The sequence below is a fragment of the Sciurus carolinensis genome, unplaced genomic scaffold (genome assembly GCF_902686445.1).
Source record: "Sciurus carolinensis unplaced genomic scaffold, mSciCar1.2, whole genome shotgun sequence".
In the NCBI taxonomy this organism is placed as follows: Eukaryota; Metazoa; Chordata; class Mammalia; order Rodentia; family Sciuridae; genus Sciurus; species Sciurus carolinensis.
The window spans coordinates 809,938-828,544 of NW_025920116.1; the positions used below are offsets into that span (position 1 = coordinate 809,938).

The 18,607-nt window shown below is 48.9% G+C and overlaps 1 pseudogene; it reads left to right on the plus strand.

Annotated features, from left to right (window-relative positions):
* LOC124973574 (tripartite motif-containing protein 44-like) overlaps nucleotides 1-18,607 on the plus strand; it is a 116,200-nt pseudogene that overhangs the window by 84,198 nt on the left and 13,395 nt on the right.

Below are 18,607 nucleotides of genomic sequence, written 5' to 3' on the forward strand. Positions count from 1 at the left end.
ATCTACCCAGTCTCTGGTTCCCTGGGGTAGGGTGAATTTCAATGATTCCTCTCTGCTCCAATAACACAAGCCACCAAGGAGGCTGGGACAGTCCCTGATTGAAGTTCAGGGAGATTGGGAGCAAGAACAGCACCCTGTACCAAACTGATGGAAACTGCAGACCATGGGATGATGACTGACCATGGCCAGCCTTGCCTGGGGAGTCAAGCCACCATCACCTCTTGGATTCAGTTACCATCACAGGAGGGCACACATGGGGATTCCATACTCCTGGGAACTGTCCCTGGGGAGCATGAGGACTGGAGGTGCCCCACCTTGTGCACTCCTCCACAGCTCAGCAGCCACATGCATCTGGCACCTTCAGGCTCTGGAGCCCTGTGCTACCTGCTGCATGCTGAGAGGTGCCCTCCCATAATCCTCCGATGTCTCACACAGATACAAAGCCCTAGAATGGCAGGGGATGTAGCTTTAGGAAGAGTGATTTCAGAACCATGGTTGGGCAGATGGAGTCCCCTGCAGAAACCCCTGGGATCCAGACCCCCTTCCTGCCACAGTGGGACTTGGCAAGGGATAGGATCTCCCCCAGCTGCCCAAAGGAGGTAACCATATGCCTGCTCCACCTGTCAGTGATGCAGGTTGAGAAGCAGACCAAATGCCAGGTGTGCAGCCTTCAGCTCCATGCATGTTAGCTATGGGCACTTTCCTAAACACAAACGTGGCCCAGTGTCTCTAACATCCCCAGCTATGCAGGTGAGGCACAGTACATCAACTGGAGGCCTATCCACCAGACACACAGCTCCAGCTGATCCTCTACCCCCTGGACTAAGAAGCCTGGAGCCTGAACAGCCACAGGCTCACTGGGGATGAAAGAGCCCTTTCCAAATGTGCAGCCAGCAGCCTGTGTCCACTCTGCAGGGGGCAGAGGGAGAGGGAGGACCAGGCACTCTGGGCCTCAGTGGTCAGCCCACAGTGTGCGGAGCAGGTCAGTTCCCAGAGCACAGGCCCCCCCACCAGGGCTGTGGAACTTGAGAGATGTCCACAAATGCCCACCAGCTGGGCCTGCAGACATTCCCTGGCTCCTTGGGTCAGAGAGGAAGCCCTTGCCCTAATGGGAGAAGTGGATGAATCACAGAGAGACAGTCCCATCCCAGTCGACCTTTGTGGTCAAACGCTCCCATTCCCAACTCGTCCCGAGCCTCTCACGCATCCCTCAGATCAAGTGTGCACTCCTGGGGACCAAGATGCTCCTGTGGAGTCCATAGACATGCCACTCTAGTCCTCAGGGACCTGCACTAAGCATGGTGGCAGCTGGTCCATGTGGCAGATGTGCTTACGTTAGTTCATTCTCAGCCCAGGAGCCTCAGGGGTCACAAGAGTCAGGGGCCACTGCAGTGGACAGCACACAGGAAGGATGCTTCTACCCCATGAGGCTCCCACTGAGGAGCATGAATTACACGTGAGCTACCAGCCAGAGAGACTGGGGTGCAGCTGAAGGTAGAAGGACCTGCTCAGAGCTTTCTCCCTGGTCCTCTCCCAATGCTCCTTCCTTCCAAATGTAAACAGACTTTTAAGTGAAGTTTATTTCTGTAGAGTCAGAAAAAATAATAAATGTAATAAGAGAATGTATTTATGATGACAAATTTAAATTCATCTTCAGGCATAATGCTCCTCTGAGAGTCTCCCAGATCAGAGGCACACACAGAGTGGACCTTGTCCTTCAGGAGTTTGCAGTCCTGTGAGCCTCTGGTCATGTCCTATTGGTGACCAGTGTGTAGCCTTGTTCTGCATCCCTGTCTAAAGACTTCTTGTTTCACGTGGGCAGCGCTCCTTACCTTTGGGTTCTGCATCTGCAAATTCATCCAACTCAGGATTGAAAACACTCAGGGAAATGCTGTGTCCATATTAGACAGGTAGGACCATTTCCTTTTCACTGTCCCCTAGCAGCACACACAACCCTTACCCAGGGAAGACAGAGTCTGGCAGGACAACATACCAAGTTGTGTACAAATGCAGGCGATGAGCTCTGGAGGGACCTGAGCCTCGGGCAGTCTGTGGCCAAATGAGTCCTGGGGCTGCCCCCATGGACACCGAGGGACCACAGTGTCGGGGTGCCCGGGACCCCTGGCCCTAGGTGTGGTAAGGTTAAGATGGCGCTTGGCAGGCTGCCAGTATGGTTGGCTTTTGCACAAACAACTGACATCATTTTGAGGAAGTTCCAGGGATTGGTTGAGTTCCCTCGTGGACAGTGCATAATCACTGCATGTCTGCATTTACTGCCTGTATGTGTTCATGCTCTCCCCTCGTGCTCAAATGCTGATTGGTTACAGTAATGTATATATTGGAGTGTAAGTTCCTCAAAGGAGGAGAACAAAGAAAGAACTGAGAGGAAGGGGGTGCGCGCAATAAAAAGGCTGAAAAGAACCAGGTGTCGTGTCTCTCTGCGGGCGGGGAGTGCGACAGGTGGCGCCGAAACCCGGGAACCCTAAAAATAACTCTAGAGTAAGTACAAGGTAAGTATTTAATAAAGTAATTAAACAGTAAGAAGGCCTTAAAAGTTCGCGGAACAGCGACTAGTTATAAAGGTTCGCGGAACAGCGACTAGTTATAAAGGTTCGCGGTGCAGCGACTAGCTATAAAGGTTCGCGGATCAGCAACTAAGGTTCACGGAACAGTGACTAGCCAAGGGGTTTTGTGTTAACTGTGTGTATGAAGTGATGGTAGATTTTCTGTGTCGTAAGTGTCTTTGTTACATCAATTGTGTGGCTTGTTTGTGTGCTTGGAGCTCTTAGTGCTGTAAGATTTAATCATAGGAACAGAACTGTCTAAGACTAGAATGCAACAGCCTCTTAGGGAGTTGCTAAAAAGTCATGGAACGCCACTAAAAGCAAAAACAGCTCGAACGTTCCTTGATACCATAGAGAAGGTCTCTCCGTGGTTTTTAAATGAGGGGCTATTAAATATTCCACAGTGGGAACATAATATAGTAGCCATAGTCCCCACAAGTATTGGGAGATAATTGTTTCATGATTTTCTACATTCAAACCTAACCTGATTTCTCAACCAGGAAAAAAAGGGTTAAAAAGTCCTGGGTGATCCTCCCTCCCCCCCGCCTGACCTTGCCGAAGCCTGCGTTGGAATGTAAACTGAAGCAGTCTCAGCGGGAAGGGGGGGGAGTAACCTGAAGAAAAGAAAAGAAAAAAAAAAAAAAGGTGTCCGTTTTAAACTTCTACACAGGACTAACTTATTTTCTAGGATTCTTTGTTTGTTTTGTTTTTCTTTAATACTGTATTTTTGAGCTCATAATTTTGATCCTGCATACCTAGGTTAATGATTTTTTTTCTTTTTGATCAGTTCTATTTTTTATTCAACTGAAGTTTTTGAACATCTGTTTCATTGCAATGAACATTTACCTATAAAGTTTCAAGGCCTTTGATTTTATGTTATTTGTATGTCGTGCTGTCTAATGTCATGTTTTGTCAAAACTGAGCGCTCTTAAAATTAAAATTTAAAAATGGATCCAAATACTTTTATTCACGTGATTTAAAAGGGTTCAATTTAAATTGGGTAAACTAATGAAAGTAAAATGTCTTTAAAAATAACTCGCGAGTCTCTAGGTGGTCAAGCAAATAAAATATTGATGTTAATAAAATGTCTAATATCAATTGCTTCTAGGACTTTTCTTCAGCAGAAAAGAGACAACAGATCCTGTTCAGGACACTTGTCTGATATCTTGGTTTTTATAAAATAAATAAATTGGAGTTAACATGTATGGGATTACTCAAATGTGTTTGTAGAGACGTCTGGTTAATTTACAAAGTTAAAATGCTAATTGTTAAATAACATCAAGTACTTTTAACTCCTTAAATTACATGGGGTAACATACTTAAGCATTATTGGTGTTTTCATAGGTTGGTAAATAAAAAGGGTTTACGATTACTTTGTGTCCTCACTAAACTAAAAACAAAGTTACTAAAAGTTATGTCCTAACAAGTGGAATTCTATATATAAAGGGTCCCAAAAGTTTCAACTGTGTTTCAATTAAGAGTACTATAAATAACAAAATATTTAATCTTATTAAAATAGAGTAATTTATCTAAATTCAGAAATTTCATAAGAATTGTATCAGAATGTAAACAAAAAGGGGTCAACAGATAGGAAAGAAAAAATAAAAGGTTCCGGGTTTAAAAATATATTTAATAAAAAGGAAAAGAAAATGTTTCTGGATAAGAAAGTCTGTGTGTAATAAAGGGCAAGTTTCAACAAGTCTATGTGTAACTAAGTTGGTTGTATGTATGTAAAACAGCTAAAGCTATTTAAGGTTTTTCCTAAGGTGAAATACTAATGTTCTGATATAAGCCAAAGTTTAATCTATATGGTAAAATGACATGGTAAAATAACAAAGTTTTCTTAAAAACACTAATTCATTCTTAACTTTGTGTCTCTTAAGTTTTATTCTTTAGAACAATTGTCTTAAAAATAGGGGTTTATACAATTATGGTTAAGCAACTGTTAAAAATTGTACTACGTTATAAAGTCTAAATTTTTCTTTAAAAACTAAAATTGGTAAAAACCAATTCCTCACTAAAATTAAAATAACTCTAACCACAGATGTACCTTATAACCCACAAAAACAAGGTATTGTTGAACATACACAGCTCACCCTCAAAAATACTCTTTATAAACAAAAAGGGGGAATAAAGGAGACCTTCAGGTCCCCTAAAGATAAACTTTCTCTTTGTCTCTTTGTTTGGGGTTTTTTAACTCTGGGTAATAAGGGTAACCCGGTGCTTTACTGGAGCTGCGGCTCAGTTTGTGTGTTTCCACGGAATAAACTAACTTACAACCTCTTTTTAGTCTCTTAGGAGGAACAGTTCAACTATGTAACAAAACAACTGCTTCTCTCAATTGTACTTCAGATTTGTGCTATCTCTCAATGTTAAAATGCTTCTAGGTTCCTGCTGGCAGACTTAATGTGTGTTCCTACCTTCCCACCAGTCCCAGTCTCTGTTACAGATACAGAGTTACCAGTGCTACTGTCAAGACTGCAGCCGCTACATTAACAACTACTATACAGACAGCAACCACAGTGAACTGCTTAGCTGAAAACACTGCCACAACTTTACAAACTCTAAAAACTCTAAACCAACATTTAAGAACAGGCATTCTCCTGGTGAATCAGAGAGTGGACCTATTACAAGAACAAGTGGACATATTACAAGAACTTTTGGGACTGGGATGTGTTTACTCTTTAAGAGCTGTTTGTGCTACCCCCATTGTATATGATAATTCCAGCACCGCAGCTGGGTTATCTAAAAAATTGTCAGCCTATCTTACTTCTACTTGGTCGTCTCAATTTGATAATCTTACCTCATGACTTAGGGCTAAAATTGTCAAATTTAATTCTACTAGGGTACAAATTGCTTCTATGTCTGAGCTGGCTAAATGGTTTTCTTCTGCTTTCAATTTTGTAAACAGTGGGCAAGCCTTGGCACTTTGGGGTTTTTACTCCTCTTTGGTATCTTTTTCCTCACCCGCCTGGTTGTACAACTATGAGCCACCCAACAAATGGACCAGATTATTTTTCATCAGGCCATGACTGCCCTAGAGGCCGGCAGTTCCCCACAAGTATGGCTCACGATGCTGGACCGGTGATTAGAGACGGGTAAGGAAGGAGGTGACACCGTACCAACCTAAGACAGGAGCTGTAGCATGCTCTGCAGTTATCCAATGACGGGTAAGGACGGTGGTCGACCACTCCGCCTAAGACAGACACGGTCCCAAGCCTTAATTTTATAATAAAAAAGGGGGAGCTGTCGGGGTGCCCGGGACCCCTGGCCCTAGGTGTGGTAAGGTTAAGATGGCGCTTGGCAGGCTGCCAGTATGGTTGGCTTTTGCACAAACAACTGACATCATTTTGAGGAAGTTCCAGGGATTGGTTGAGTTCCCTCGTGGACAGTGCATAATCACTGCATGTCTGCATTTACTGCCTGTATGTGTTCATGCTCTCCCCTCGTGCTCAAATGCTGATTGGTTACAGTAATGTATATATTGGAGTGTAAGTTCCTCAAAGGAGGAGAACAAAGAAAGAACTGAGAGGAAGGGGGTGCGCGCAATAAAAAGGCTGAAAAGAACCAGGTGTCGTGTCTCTCTGCGGGCGGGGAGCGCGACACCACAGCATAGACCATTCTTAACACTGAACCCGTGGTCCACAGCCTTGCAGCTCAATCTGTAGGGAGCTTATCTGGCAAGCTCTTGGCAGCATGATGGCTTCTGACACCTGGGCTGCCGGACAGCATGTCACCAGGGTGCATGGGCCAGTGAAAAGCAGGGTGTGGAAAATGTGGCACCAAGCGGGTCATTGAAAGGACATATGCGTGACTCCAAGAGCCAAGGTGAGAAAGCTGGGTAGCCTCGTCCACCTCAGCTGGGAGCAGCTCAGGTATCAAGTCCTCCACCACTCTCTGGGCATCTTCAAGTCTCTGCCAGTGCCGATTTAGGGGTTAAAAGTAAATTTTAGGGCACAGGTGAATTTGCAAATACAGACTGCACAAAGAATAGGTATCGATACTCAGCATCCAACACTGTTTAGTGCTCCTAAAACAGGCCCCTGGAAGGAGCCACACCAAGCCCAGTCTGCAGCACCCATCCCAGGTCATCCCTTCAGCACCTGCCTGCCTGTGGGGCCTTGTGCTCCAAATCACTGTTGAAGGATCTGCCGCATGAACCACGAGGCATGCAGAGCAGGCGATTTTCAACTTTTAACTGGGAAACCAAAATCCCTGACAAGTGATCCCTGTCCCATCACAAAGTGACTGAGTTGCAGAATTCCACAGGTGGCACCTGGCTTGACTCCAATCTCCCAGGAAACCCCTTGAACCTTCTGGTGAGCTGTCACCCACCCAGCAAGACCAGAGCACCTTCCACGCCCCATCTCACCTGGCAGGGCAGCCTCAGTTTGTCCTCCAAGGACTGACCTGAGAGAGACCTGCCTGAGCGTGCTCTCCAGGCAGGGGACCTCCAGACGCCACTGCCAACACTGTCTTATGAGAAATTTCGGGAATGAAGACAGGAGGGATCTGGAGCCAGCCAGGTCGAGTGGCCCCTCTGCGGCTGTCAGGGGCCATGTGGGAGAGAGTGGGGCATCCCAAGCCACAGTTCTGGCTCATCCATCACTGCTGCCCAGCGTCCTGCTGCATGTACCCCCCGCAAACCACCTAAGATGAAAAGGAGGCAGGACAAGGGCACCCCTGCCTTCTGGGGCCTGGCAGGGGGACAGTGGCTCCCGAGGCTGGCAGTCAGGCTCAGGACCGTGTGGGTGGCCACCCTTTGACCCAGCACCCCATGGTCCTGGGCTCCTTGCTCCCCAGTGAGTACCCCTTCACACAGCCTGTGCTTGAAGAGGCTCCTCCAGGAAGGAGAGATGATGCCAGATGCCCCCCACCCACACATGTAGCTCAGGCCTCATGAGACCAGTATCCATGGCAACAGGGGACAGAGATGGAAGTGCACCTGGAAAGCCCTCCATGGGTGTTGGCTGTGAATTATGATCACCTTTAAGTTCCTTCCCTTTCACCTCCATGGCTGTCAATCAACCTGAGATGGAGCATTCTCCAGGGAGAATTCTGGAAACTCAGACAGAGGAAGGAGGTGGGGTGACCGTCCTCCCCTGGCCCTGCTCTGCTCTGTTCTTTCCTAGCAGAGGAGGCTGCTTAGTTCACTTTTCATTGCTGCATCACATCTGAAACAGGATGTAGCCACTTTGATTGCCGAAGGAAAGCACTTAATGTCTTGTTCAACCCACTTTCAGTTGTTTCCATTGCTTAAGAGCTAGTAGAAGCCCCTCTGCAGCTGGTGAAAGTTGAGGAGCCCGGGGAAGGCCAGGCTAAGGCCAGGCTGAGGGGCATCCACCTCGCACTGGCAGGCACAGACTGAGGGTATGGCAGGGGGCTGGGGATCTTGCTTCTTCTGGATCTTCAGGTCTTCTGCGCCATGCAGAGCAAGTCCATCAACTCCTAAGACCTTTGGTAGAGCTGTCCAGCCCCATGCCTGTGTGCTCTGTTCACACCTTTCCAGAAATAAGCCATGGGCCCCTGATCTGGGGCACAGAAACTAGGCCTAGAAGCAGCTGACCTGCCTTCCACAGGGCTGGGAGCCCATAGGCAGGAGTCTGGGGCACAGGGTGGACTAGGACAGCTGTCTCTGGACTGGGGAAGAGAGACCCATCCCAACTTCGAGCACCTCTGAAATGTGCTCTGCAGGGCTCCTGAACACACTGGTGTGCAGCGTGCCATCCTCAGAGTGGCTGGGAGAGCAAGCTGCAAGGAGCCCTCCCTGCACACAGAGCCTGGAACACAGAAGCTATCAGCACAGTGCCTTTGCCTTGGAGACAGAAGGGGCCTCAGACCCCACCCTCCCGTATCCAATGTCACTCATGCTCTGGACAGGCATGGCTCCCAGTGCAGCCTCCCTCTGTGCGTGGTGCCCCGAAGGGCCTGTGAGACCTGACCCACCTCAGGCCCCCTCAGCCCCCAGCCACCCCCAGGCTGTGCCTCCACTCCCTCTGCTGTTGGGGCACAGGACTGTGCATTCCCTTGCTCTCTCCAGACCCCTATATCACCTCCAGCTTTTCCAAGTCCTGCCCCATAGATCCCCTCTGTGACTGACCAGGGTATCCTGGTCATAGTAACTAAGTCCAGGGCCACACTACTGTCCCAAAACAGAAAGAGGACTGACTGGAACGCAATCCCAACAGCTGATTCTTCCCGTTGCTTTGCAGATGAAGCCACAGATTCAGAGTTCATTGGCCAGAGCATGTTCTTAACGGCCTCATGGAAAGTTCCATTTCCTTGAGGGAAAACACACAAGAGCAAGGGGCAACCAAAGATCTGAGGGGTGTTTCCACTGCCCATCTCGAGGAGGAAGGTTTGCCACATCCCTGAGCACCTATGTGGCCTGGTACTGCCACCCTGACCCCCAGCCTCCCCTGACACAGCTGGGTCATGTGGGAAAGGCTGCAGAGCTCCAGCTGTGGGCACTGAGTGGCAGATAGGAATTGTGCATTTTGAACCTGCCACAGTGAGTCTCCCAAGTGAGCCTTGAGGAAAGCACGATGTTCCTAGTAGAGTTGGAGTCACAGCTGATGCTAATGGACACGTCCTTCTGCCCTTAAGCCCAGAGGACACAGGAGGTGAGTGACCACACCTTGACCAAGGTCAGGCTGTCCACCAGCACCACTCACAGATCAGGGTGACAGCAGGCCCCAGGCCACAAGTCCCCTGGGGTCAGGCAGCTACTCTAGCAGGACTCTCCATACCTCCCTCCTTGGGACACTTCAGAGTCAATGGACCTGCCATCTGAGAATCATGTCCATCAAGTGCAGAGCAAGTCAACAGTTCAAGCAGCAGCTGCCTGGCTATTCACATCCACAGCACACCAGCGCCCAGGCACGACACAGACCCAGAGGCGAGCCAGTGCCATGCCTGCAGAGTCAGGTTCTAAGTGAGGCATCTCGGTGTGTCAAGAGGGTGAGGCTGCTTTCCCCTGGCCATCCTTGCACCTGGTCAGACAGGTGAGGTGTTCTCTGGCTTGTAGGAACACGTCCACATCAGAGACAAGTCCATGTTAGAGACAGCTCTACTCACACGCCCACAACTGTTTAGGAAATCTGGCCGAGTATGATCCAAGTGAACATCTACTCACTAGCACTGTGATACATTTGGGAGTTTTCTTATGTGTCTCATGTGAAAGCAAATGAACTCAGGGCCAAAATTATCCTTTAGATGTGAATAAAGTATGTACAGAGAGAAAAATCAGACCTTGAGTTTAGCTGCCTTTGACTGATTGTGTATGTGTGTGTGTGTGTGTGTGTGTGTGTGTGTGTATGCCTGTATGTGTGTAATCAGTCTGTGACCAGCCCCCAGCTCTGGGGAGCTGAGCCGGTGTGGCCTCTGACCACAGCTCTGGATGGCATTCTTCACACAGCTCCCTGTGAATGATGGTTTATTTATTTCCTGTCCAGGGGATGTTACAGCCCTTACCCTGATAGGGATGAGCCATATCCCTGGACTACAGACACCCCAGCAGAGCCGGCCCACCTTCACTTTGCTCAGAACACCAGGCAAGCTGCAGTTGGCCAGGTACCCAACACTAAGCCTGCTCGCTGCTGGTGCTGAAAATCTCATTTCTTATGTTGGAAGGAAATTTTCAGAGGGATGAGGGGCTTGCTCAGGTGGCAGAGCCAGGGCCTTCAGGACCACATACCCATCATCCCTCTCCAATCATTCATTGCTGCCACCACTGAAGGGACTCCCACTCTCTAGGGGTGAGGCATGCTTCAGTGCTGGCAGTTAAGTTTCAACCACATCTAGTTATTTGAGAACTGAGACAACTGCCCTGTGAGACTAATGGCCTTGTAGAGCAGTGGTCACAGGAGCTGAGCAAATAAGCCATGAAGTCAAGACGGCACTGCCCAACAGAGGCGCTGCCCAGCAGAGGCGCTGCCCACAGTCATTTCTTTCAGGGTTGCACCATCCAGGAGACTGGGCTGCTCCATCCCCAGACCAGGGCAAAGGGACACCTGCCCTGAGCCCACAACTCAGAGCTCTGTGCTCTGGCCCTCCCTGGACACCCCTCATCCCAGTAGCCAATGGAGGGGACAACCAACTCAGAAGGGAAAGTCCTTAGCACACTAGAGGCACTAGGCACTCAGAACTCTGCATGGTGGCTGGCCCTTTCCTAGACTGGCATAGACTGTTTCCCAGGCTCATCTTCCAAAGCGGGACCAGAGGCAGCTGTCTGGAGAGATGCCTGGGGCAGGACTCTGGAGCCAGCTGCCTGAACCCATAAGGCCCTGTGGGGAGTCTCCAAGGTAAGGATTCCAACTTCCAAGGCCTTAGATTATGGTGAAAGGTTTGTCAAGGTGGAAGGCGGAGCCTGTGGGCATTTGCATGTTTACAACTGAAAGGGCCTCCGCTGGTGCTTTCTCTCTGGGCCCCACAAACCCCAGGGATGAGAACCAATTCTGTGTGTCCTGGAGATCAGCACTAGCTTGCTGCCCCTGTGTACAACAGCATCATGAAAACAAGAGTGTGAGAATTTAAATGGGCCCAGGGATGAGCACAGATACCTTCCTTATTTTCAGGGGATGGACACAGGCCCAGAGAAATAGCTAGTGCCAGGAATGAAAAGAGAGGAGGTCTGAAACAACAAAAGCATCCAAAGGCAGGGTAATCCTTCCTTTATGCAAAGCTAATAAGCCACTTTTGAAAAACTAAAGTGACCCAGGTGAAGAGACAATCACACTGGTAGAAACTGGGGTGATGCATTAAACATCAGCTCAGAGCTCACTGTTGCAAACGGGGTACCATGAGGTTCTCCTTATTTAACCCTTCTTCCTTAACTATGGAATTTCAAAATCTTTGCTGTAAACCTAAGGTTAACAGCAAAAATGTCTAGAGCAACTCAACCATATTATTTAAGTAAAACCAACTGGACAGATGATCCATATGATAAAACAGGCCTTTACCATCTCCAGTCGTCCTCCACCCTCAACCCTGGATGCAGACAGCCATGCAACACAAGTGTCTCCACAAAATTCCTTCAGTACTGAACATGGGCAGACCTTATTGTCATGTCCTAGTGGCCCAGTGTGATGGCCATTTACACAGCAATTACGTTGTGCTGAGCATCACAAGTCCTCTGGGGGGACTTAAAGCACCCAAGAGCATGTGTGCAGGCCTCTGTGCAATCCTATGCCAGGTAATGTAGGGACTTGAGCATTGTGGGTTTTGGTACCTTCTGTGGTTCATGGAATCAATTCCCCAATGATAACAAAGTAGCTAATGACTGTACTTTAAAATTAAGGACAGCTATAGTTTAAGGTTATCTGGCAAAAAATGAAAGTTAACTCTAATAATAGTTCCAACAATTGTCTCCATAAAAAAATACAATCATAAGTCCTTAAACAGCAATTACAAAAGACATCAAAACCACAACACAGGAAATAATTACATTCTCCACGTTAAAAATACACACCCAGTATTTCTAGAAGGACTAAAATGCTTTGCATTGAATACTTTCCCCCAGGAGCCAGGAATTCTGATGTAACAATTATATTCTAACACATTATTTTAACTTCTCAAAAAGAAAATAAATGCAATTTTAAGAATTGATCTAATACCTTCCAAAGAACACAGAAGTCATTCTATTTCACTTTTGAGATAAATCCTTGGTATAGGGCATTCTTAATAAACTACATAAGGTGAAATCAAAACAGGGGTGAAATATCACTTGGGACTTTTTCAGGGATGTCTCTCAGAAACCTGTGTTTTTCAGGAACATCTGGAGGAAGCTTCAGACATCAGTTTGTGAATCACAGGCTTAGGATGAGGACACAATGCAAGGTGAGATTGCAGGTCTCATGTGCTAGCCATGCACAAGAAGCAATCATCCATAAATCAGTCCCTGATTTTCAATAGCATGTGGAAAAAGGAGATCTTCAAAGTAGTGGCAGACTTTATGCCCAATCTTTGAACTTTGGAGATGCAATTTGCACAAAGCAGTTGAGAAGCATTTAACCTCAGCCCCAAAGTTTCAGAAAGAAGGAGGTCGAGGAGAGCAGGATCAGAGCAGGAGAAAAGAAACACTGATGTGATTTTGACAGACAATTAACTGCATAATGTCCTCAGCAATTGTTGACACCAGCTATTAGTGTTAAAATACAACTGCCAATTTTGTTCCCAACTTCCTTCTATATTCTGCATTTTCTCGTGGTGGGAAATCACTGGTTTCCATCTGCATTCTGATTCCCTAACAGAACGCACATCCACACACAGCTATTTCCACTCTGATGTACACCCCTGTGATGGAGGAGATCAGCTCAGCAGGGTGATGCAGATCGCCTGCAGAGGGGCTGTGGATGCACTCACCACAGCCAGGCCTACCCATCCCCCATGGGAAGATGAGCCCTCAGCTCATGAGCACTGCTGGCACTCCTCAGCAAGCTGGGCAAGCCCATGGGGATCTGCTAGTGGGCTTGTCCAAGGAGTTCCCACCCCTTCCACCTCCCCTTACCATGTGCCCATGCTACAGTCCAATGCAAACACAAGGTCAGGCCTTCCTTCCTGTCAGAAGTGGCACCAGACCAGAAAGCCCTTGACCTTGCCCCAGATGTCCTCTCGTCTGACCCAAGGCCACCCCTGCTGAGTGGTCAGGGGCCACAGGTGGCCATGACTCCACAGGCAGATTCTCAGGTGGGGAACTGAGCCACTTTCTTCATAGAGCCCAAGAGCTCCCACCCCGTGCCTGTGGTCCCCACAGCAGGCAGGAGCCCAGAGGAGTCAATAGGCATTGGACCTGATTGGCCTCCAGACAGACAAGTCTTGAACCAGAGGTGAACGCGATGCTGTGGAGCAAGCCTTGAAGGCAGCAGAGTCTGGGGCAGAAGCCCCTCCAGCACCTGGGGAAGTTCTAGAACACCCTGCAGCCCCCAGACAGCACTACCCATCAGTATGCTCCATGTCCCCAAGCCTCACATTCCCTTGTCCCCACCCTGTCGGTGTGTCCCCTGACCCCCAAGCCATGTCATGTGCCCTTGTGTCCCAACCTCTGCCTGCTAATGTGTCTTCCATGTCCCCAAGCCACATCATGTCCCTAAACCATGGCATGTCCACTTGAGTCCTCCAACCCATCAGTGTGCTCTATCTCCCCAAGCCATATCACATCTCCTTGTCTCTATGTCAGTATGACCCCAAACCTCATATTTCCTTGTGTCCTCTGACCTGAGTCCCCCATGTCCCCAAGCTGTGGGGAGGTAGAAGAGCCTCTTAGGAAGGAAAGGGCAGCTCCATCTCCCTGCAGAGATGGTGCACCTGACAAGCCCAGCTGTCTGGGACTCAAGTCAGGAGAGGGATTTCCTCACCAGGTGAGGGCCAGGGTGTGGGTTGGGACAGGTCCTCAGTGGTCAGTAGAGAGTATGGGAAGAGATCCTTTCAGTCTTTCCTATAATGTCATAGGGCTGGGGTGTGACCCGTGGTGAGCCCTTGCCAACAAGCATGGGGTCCCAGGCTGCATGCAGCATGAGAACATTCTGTCAGCAGCAACACTGCACCCATTTGTTTGACACAGGCTCACCTACGTGTGATGCCACCTTCCACTTCCAGTATGAGGGCCACTGGGGTCAGTGCCCCACCACCCAGGTCTGCAGGGAGGAGGGCGTGTCCCGACCAGGTGAGCAGGTGCTGTTACCTGAACTCAGGGCTTGCTCTGAGGAAGGCGAGCAGGCACACTTGGTTCTCCAGAATGGGGTGGTGCACGGCTGGCGTTCTCTCTTCTTAGGAATGGGAGCAAGGAGCTGGCACAAGGCCAGGGTACTTCTGAGCATTGTCCTCCTTCCAGGCACCCTGATGGGCTCAGACACCTGGACTCTGTGGTGAGCACTGGTGTCAGGACTCCCTCACACCCCAAGGGGAGCAAGCCGGGGTCTCAAGCAGCCTGTGGTTGAGGGGCATGCTTGTCACCAAGGCCCCCCAAAGAGTTAAGATGAAGAAAACTATAATTTTTAGGTGGAAGCTGTGCTGAGCTACCTGATCAACAATTTCCATGTTGAATAAAATCTGCTTTTCATCACTTCTCCCAAAGCAAAAATGCTCTATGAACTTTGCATTTCCATTATGTGAAGGTGAAAGGTAATTCTTTTGTTAAATTAGCAATCTTTTCTTTCGCATTCTGAAAATAAAGCTGCCATGCATGCAGCTCTGTCAGCAGGAGAGGGAACTCGTGGAGGGTTCTGACAAAGTGCATAATGAAAGCCAAATGAATCCTGGGTTTTCCCCCCAAGATGAACTTGAGATAGCTATGAAATCAGAATTTATTAAGGTGCTCATGATATTGAAAAGCACAGAATAATAACTGCAGCAGAGTAAAATATATACAATTAGAATCCTCATTTTGAGGGCTGGGGAGATAGCTCAGTTGGTAAGGTGCTTGCCTCTGTAAGCACTAAGGCCCTGGGTTCAATCCCCAGCACCGCAAAAAAAAAAAAAAAAAATCCTCATTTTGAGAGATTTCAATGCAGGTCATGTTGGTAGAGCTAGGAACCAGAGATGGGTTAAGTAGAGCCTGGAAGTAGGAGGCTCATGTAAACTCATTGGGTAATGACAAGCCTTGCCACAGCTGTGGGCCTCCCCTGAGCCCCTGAGGTTCCCTTTGCCAAGCATGTAATTTCATTGTGAAAACACCAAAACAACCCAAATTCCCTAATAACCAGCATTACACCGCACACACCCCAGCTCATCTGTGGGTAGACACAGCCTGCTCTGTATTGCTTCCATTTTCTTGCCCATTTCCACCAGGCAGGCTCTCCCCTCCTGCCCACTCCTCTGGAAGCTATCAAAGTTTCCCAGCTTAAAATGGCTCCTCACACTTTTCACATCAATTTCTCCATCCCTCTGTTCTGAACCACGTGTGGAGTGTGCTAAACTGGGGAAATACCATCGTTCCAGGGACCTCAGCAAGAAGTAACTCTGTGAAGCTCACAGCAGCTGAGGAGCACCATCCACCTGCTCCTTGCTCATTCAGAGTAATGGTTCCTGCTCTATTTTATTTATTTTATTTATTTTATTTTTTATTGTATACAAATGGGATACATGTTGTTTCTCTGTTTGTACATAGAGTCAAGGCATACCATTTGTGTAATCATACGTTTACATAGGGCAATGATGTTTATTTTTTTCCCTTCCCCCCCACCCCTCCCACACCTCTTTTCCCTCTATACAGTCCTTCTTTCCTTCATTCTTACCACTCTCCTTATCCCTAACCCTAAACCTAACCCTAAACCTAATGCTAACCCCTCCCACCCCCCATTATATGTCCTTATCCGCTTATCAGTGAGATCATTTGTCCTTTAGTTTTTTGAGATTGGCTTATCTCACTTAGCATGATATTCTCCAATTTCGTCCGTTTGCCTACAAATGCCATAATTTTATCATTCTTCATTGCGGAGTAATATTCCATTGTATATATATGCCACAGTTTCTTTATCCATTCATCAACTGAAGGGCATCTAGGTGGGTTCCACAATCTGGCTATGGTGAATTGAGCAGCAATGAACATTGATGTGGCTGTATTTCTGTAGTATGCTGATTTTAAGTCCTTTGGGTATAGGCCAAGGAGTGGGATAGCTGGGTCAAATGGTGTTTCCATTCCAAGCTTTCTGAGGAATCTCCACACTGCTTTCCAGAGTGGCTGCATTATAAAGGCAATCTACACTAAGCCCAAGGCTAATATCATTCTAAATGGTGAAAAACTGAAAGCATTCCCCCTAAAAACTGGAACAAGGCAGGGATGCCCTCTTTCACCACTTCTATTCAACATCGTACTTGAGACTCTAGCCAGAGCAATCAGACAAACCAAAGAAATTAAAGGGATACGAATAGGAAAAGAAGAACTCAAACTATCCCTGTTCGCTGATGACATGATTATACATTTAGAGGAACCTGGAAATTCCACCAGAAAACTTTTAGAACTCATAAGTGAATTCAGTAAAGTAGCAGGTTACAAGATCAATGCTCATAAATCCAATGCATTTTTATACATAAGTGATGAATCTTCAGAAAGAGAAATTAGGAAAACTACCCCATTCACAATAGCATCGAAAAAAATAAAATACTTGGTTCCCGTTCTATTAACAGGGTACTTGTTCATGCCCTTTTGGTCTTGAAATGCCTTGTTCACGTACTTTATTACTCAGTCAGCATTCACTGGGCAACTGCCCTGCGCCAGGTTTCCTGCAGGGTCTCAAGCCTCAGGACATGGTTCCCAAGTCAAGGGCTTCAGAGGCCCTGGGGGAGGGAGTGCATGCTCATCCTAATGAGACTCAAACCCCTTTAGGGGCAACAAGGGAGCTTTGCCTTCCTTCTCACCAGATGAGCAGGGCCAGTCTGTGCTCTGCACACCTGACAGTTTGGTGATTGACCATTTTGAGTTGCAGGACACCGCTGTTCCTCCTGAGTGGAGGACTGAGGTCCATGGAGATAAAAGGGCACATGCTTCATAAGGTGAGAGTGGAGCGCAGGCCACCCCAGGGGCCTGGCCCATCCCTTGGTTTGCACCGGGCATTGGTTATGGAGGGACACACCAATGGCGAGAGCCTGGCAGGTCAAGGACACCCCAAAGCTCTGCAGGCGCCTCCGCAGTGCACAGCCTGCTGCCTGGCAGCTAATGACAGCTGCCTGTCCCCACCCAGGCCCACCCTGCTGCACCTGGAAAGTGAGCCTTAAAGCTGCTGGACAGCGGGATGCGGGGGTCCCACCGCATTTCTATTTCCTGCTCCATCTCCTTGTGGGAATGTGCGGAATTTTTGCTCTGGAAAGTCGGGGGTCACCTACCGCCCCCTGCCGCCTCCTCAGAAAATGAGGTTTCTTGTTTCTCCTCAGAAAATGTTGGACCCCCGAGAAAAACTTTAAAATGAAACTTAAAGTCTGAAGATAAAAAAATTCAACATGAAGATCTCGGGACTAATGATGCCCAAGCGCCCTTTCTCCGGAGACCTGGACCCTACACAGCCCTCACCTCAGCGATGGAGCCTCCATCTCAACCGACTCCGCAGTCTCTTGCACCCCAAACCGCTGCCCTCGGGCTCATGAATAATCAGATCAGTCTTCCTGGGCGGGGCGGGGCTTCCTCATGAATGAAGAGCCAGTCCTTCCTGGGCGGGGCCTACGCCTCCTCATGAATGAAGAGCCAGGCCTTCCTGGGCGGGGCGGGGCTTCCTCATGAATAAACAACCAGGGCTTCCTGGGAGGGGCGGGGCTTCCTCATGAATAAACAGCGAGGCCTTCCTGGGCGGGGCCTATGCCTCCTCATGAATAAAGAGCCTAGCCTTCCTGGGCGGGGCCTACACCTCCTCATGACTAATGTGTTTTCTCTCCGCTGCTTCAGGAGTGGGGGTGGAGCTCAACCTCATGAATATGCAAAGCAGAGGCGAGTGGCCGTTAACGCTCCCCTGAAAGGCAGGTCCCTCACAGCAGCTCTGGCTCCCAGGTGGATCCCTGTTACAGCCAGGGCCGCCTCTCTCCCGCCTCCCAGGGCTCGCGCCGCGTTCCTGGGCTTGAGGGACCCGCACCCAGCTCGTGCTGCCTCAGGAGCCTGGGGGCTACCAGGAACCCGCACCCAGGTCATGGGGCCTCGGAAACTTGTGCCCAGGGCTGAGGCGCCTAGGATGGAGCCTGGGGCTTCCTGAGGCGGCGCCCGCCCTCCAGGTGAGACGCAGAGTTGGGCGGGTGAGGTCCCCGGGGACCTTGGTGCTCACAGGACAGGCCACTGCGCTGGGGTCCCAGAGACACCAGGCCAGCGCAGGGCGGGGGTGGGGGGCAGGCTGGACCCTGGAGGGACAGAAGGACAGGTCCAGGAGCCATAGGACAGAGCTGTCAGTCTCCAGGGCGTCCTCCACCTCCTCCCTGAGTGACCCTCCACGTGTTCTTTCTACATTAACGTTAATTATGAAAACAAAATCTAGGTGGAGTCCCTTGTGCTGTCCCTGAGCTCAGTCCCTTCCCCTAGAAGTGAGGTGACTGCTGCGCCAGCATTTAGAGCGAGGAGTGTGTAAGCA